Here is a 4683-nt window from a genome sequence, read left to right as displayed (position 1 = left end):
GCATAGAGCATGGAGTTAAATAGTAACTCTATGGCATAGAGTTAGTGTTGTAGGTTGTAGGCATTTTGTAGGTGATTAGGGATTGAGAAGTGAATGGGGAAAAACCCCAGGAAAATCTTTCGACGCTCAATATTAATAATAATAATAATAATAATTTATTTATTTACTACATAAACTCTAAAATCATGACCTAGAATACTATTTACATATTTAACAAATTGAGAGAACAATATAAAATTAACCAATGATCCTCACACTAGGCATAGCCTGTATCGTGAGGACCAAAATGCGATTTACTATGAACATAATTGACCTCAAAACGACATCACTATTATTAATAATTATTACGCTCCAAAACATACGTTACAAAATTTAACATCTATATCTATAAAAATGAATTGCTGTTCGTTAGTCTCGCTAAAACTCGAGAACGGCGGCGGCGGGACCGATTTGGCTAATTTTAGTCTTGAATTATTTGTGGAAGTCCAGAGAAGGTTTATAAGATAGATAAATATGAAAATGCTCAGAACTAAATAAAAATAACAATTTTGTTTTTCCTTTGATCTGTCCCCAGTCGGACGGATTCCCTTTGTTTGTTTTAAGTTTATTTTATAAAAAAGTTTAGGTCTTTTCTTTATCGATTGAGGCACTACGAAGTCTGCCGAAGTCAGCTAGTATAATATAATAAAACATTTTGAGTAATAAAAATAACACATAAAATAATTACACATACGTGGGGAACGTAGACATAAACAAATATAAAATAAATTAATAAGAAAAAATAAACAAAAAGGTACTAAACTAATAAATCTACTGCTATTTTTTCCTTTATATAAGTTCTCCGTGTCCATATAGTTTAATGTTAACAACCATTTTTTCACTAGTGGTTTAGTTTGCTTAACCGTTTTGTATTTTAGATTTTCATTACAATATAACCACGTTATAAATATAGATTTTAGCAACATCTTGAAATAGATGTTTTTGGATAGATGGTAATTTTGTAGCTGTCAAAGTTACAGATAATTTGTAAACCCTGCGTTTAAAAGGAATTTTACATTTCAGAAGAGAGCACTGCTCCATGTATCAATAAAAATATTTTTAAAATGAATATCTGACGCACGTTGAGAACTTGACTTTCCCTGTAAACGCGTTCTGTGGAGTACCTTCGAGGTTTATTTAGTATCACCTTTAACACTGAACGCTGAGCTCTTTCTAAATCAATTAGCACAGTTTTTGAAGCAGATCCCCAACAGATGATACAGTACATTATTAGGGATTGGCATAGTGCGAAATATACGGACTTGAGAGTATCAAAACTAGCCACGTCACATAGATTCTTCATGGCGTATACACATCTTCTGATTCGACCAGACAACTCCCGAATATGTGTCTCGAAAGACAGCTTTTCATCCACTACGATACCAAGATACTTTATTTCATTAACTCTTGCAATCTCCCTGCAATCACACGAAGGATCAAACCCATCGCAAACTTGTATTTTAATACTCGTAGATGCTGAAGCAGACATTGAGGTTTTTTCAAAAACAGATGTACATGCTTTTCCTTGTGTTCAATGTCAAAAGATTACATTGTAGCCATTTCCGTACTTTGGACATTCCCGCCTCAGCAATAGAATGAGCATCATGCCATGTTGATCCGCTAAATATAATTGCTGTGTTATCAGCATAGCACAGAATGTCTGCGTTTGTTAAAGAAAGTTCAAAGATATCATTAATATATATGTGGGAAGGAAGTTTTCTTGAACGCATGATATGATGGATGCAAGTTGATGATATAAACAAGGTAGGCCCCAGAATACTACTTTGGGGGACACCATATTGGTTAGTCTGTAGCCCACTGATTATAGATCCGACCTTAACACACTATTTTCGTTCCATTAAATAGCTAGTGAACCAATTTAGAGCGATTCCGCGTATGACTAAAGTATCTAATTTCTTTAGTAAAATTGGTACGGAGACAGTATCAAATGCCTTTGTTAAATCAAGGAATACGCCAATACATATTTTTTTCTCACTTAGTTTTGACGACATTACAGTTTTTAATAATTATACCGTATCCTCAGTAGACTTCCCCTTACAAAACCCAAACTGTCTGTCAGAAATAAGATTTCGAGATTTTATGAATTCTGTCAGTCTTATATTCACCAATCCCTCGAGTAACTTCGAAAAAATACACAAGAGTGAAATGCCCTGGTAGTTATCCACTTTATTTTTAGGTCCACTTTTATATATCGGGCAAACTAACGCTGTCTTCCAAGCATCTGGAAAAGTTCCAGGTGCAAAACTACCGTTGAAAACTATAGTTAAGGGCTGAAGCAATACATCTTTAATACTTTTGATTAAAGAGTTATTTATTGCATCGATACCTGGCGCTTTATCATTACAAAGATTTTTAATGAGAGCTTCGACTTCTTTGTGATCTGTAGGGTGCATGAAAAAGGAGTCAGCTGCCATACAGGAGATTTTTACTGCACTCGCCAATTCACATTCAGACTTTGACAAATCCTGTAGTATTTTATCTGCCAGTGTTTGTTCAACGGTTGAGAAGTGGTTTAGTTTAGAAGAATTAGTTTTATATTCGTTGCAAAATCTTCCATTTTTTGGAGTGTAATAGTAAAATGTTGAAAGTTCACAAATCAACTCTGAATGTGCACGATAATTGCTGCTAACTTTTAAAAAATCGCATTTCTAATTAACTTCTTGATCTGGTAATTATTTTAGAGCTAAAAACTTTGCTCTCTTTTATTTATTTAATAATAATATAAAACGACTGTGATTTATAAACGTTATTTAATGTTTGAGCCATCATGAAGAAAATATTAGACTTGGCTTAAAGGTCTCGTTGCCAATGCAAAAAAATCTTTTTTTTGAAGATTATTTGCCCCTAAATTAGAGTTCTCTCTCTATTCTCTCTCTCTCTCTCTCTCTCTCTCTCTAATATTAAAATTATTAATTAATTAATATTAATATTAATTAAATAAAATATTAATGTTTAAGAACAATAAGAAAGGCACCATCGTTAGCGATGCGAATCAGGCTGATTTGATACCGACTCACGAATACATAAAAAATCGAACACTTATAAGGGACTCAGATACTAAAGTATTTTGACTAGGGTCTATCTAGATATTTAAGGTCGCTATCCCCTATTCTTCATCTCGTGTACGTTCAAAAAAATTACAAATTGTACAATTACGATTTGTAATTTTTGTAGGATGAAATATCGATTTTTTTAAAAAATTATTGTTTTGACAAGTTTGCACCATATTCGTTTCTCAGCCACCTGCGTAAACAGCAAATCGCAAGTTCCGGCATCTTCTATGTCGAAAGTCAAGCCCGCCAAAGAGCCGGCGACGCGACGGTGCACACTCCCGACTTTCGATTCACCCGCTTCCAACCTCGCTCTGGCGTTCGACTCCTTTGAGTCGATTAACTGTGAACGAGTAGACATCTGTGTGCATTGTATGAGTTTTTTAACGTTCTCGATAACGTTAAAGTTAACTCAATGGATTTGTATGGAGTTGGAACGTATGCCTACGTTTGCCGTTAGAGGCGCTGTTCCAAGTGCATACCAATTTGAGTTAACTTTAACGCGATCGAGAACGATAAAAAAACTCGTACTAAGCACACTGAACAATACAATTGCTCGTCGCCGCTTCACAAAGTGAAAAGGGCGTTTATGTGTCTCTTGCCTTATTTCGCCCCTGTTGACGGTATTAAATATCTCGCTTTCAAAACACTTAGCCATATTTTTTAGCAACTTTGTAATGTTTTTTTTTATTGCTTAGATGGCTGAACGAGTTCACAGCCCACCTGGTGTTAAGTGCTTACTGGAGCCCATAGACATCTACAACGGAAATGCGCCACCCACCTTGAGATATAAGTTCTAATGTCTCAGTATAGTTACAACGGCTGCCCCGCCCTTCCAACCGGATCGCATTAATGCTTCACAGCAGAAATAGGCAGGGCGGTGATACTTTTTTTTTCCGGGCCAGTGCCTAATCTCCTACGAGGTCCCCCCGCGCATAAGGGGCGCGCGGGGTATGTGAGACTCAACGATCTGCATGGTGTTGTGAACAGACCGCGGGCCCAAGGATTTTAGGGTCCACCCACTAAACGACTCCCCTGCACTCTTACACCCGACGTCCGATCCCCTCCGAGGTCAGAAACCAGATGAGGTAGGATTGCTACCGCGATCAACACTACAACCAGACGGCGCGGCTCAGCCCACCCGACGGAGCCTTCGAGGCGAGGGCGGCGGTACCTACCCGTACGGACTCACAAGAGGTCCTACTACCAGTAATGTTTAAATCTTACGCGACGACAAATCGAAGTTGATGAATTTGCACATCATTGCTAAATTAATATCTTGTTGGTGACGATAAGCGACTCTCGATGGCGATGCTAGGAATGACTAACTCATCGGTCATGGTGGCGTAGTGGCATTTACTATGGAAAGGTCCTTTGCTGCTTCCAACTCGATTCTCTGAGCTTTCTTGCAGCTTTTTTGCCAACAGTCGCGAGTATTTCTAGTTAAAGCTTTTAAATGATTGTATATTTCTAACGTAAAAGGCGAACTATATGAAAATCTTCTTGGTTACTGAATCAAAACTCTTTAGTTCCAATATTTTTAATTTAATAAACTTCTTGCCTCATTCATGTC

This window comes from Bombyx mori, chromosome 24 (assembly GCF_030269925.1).
Source record: "Bombyx mori chromosome 24, ASM3026992v2".
Taxonomy (NCBI): domain Eukaryota; kingdom Metazoa; phylum Arthropoda; class Insecta; order Lepidoptera; family Bombycidae; genus Bombyx; species Bombyx mori.
Note: the sequence above shows the minus strand (reverse complement) of the source record.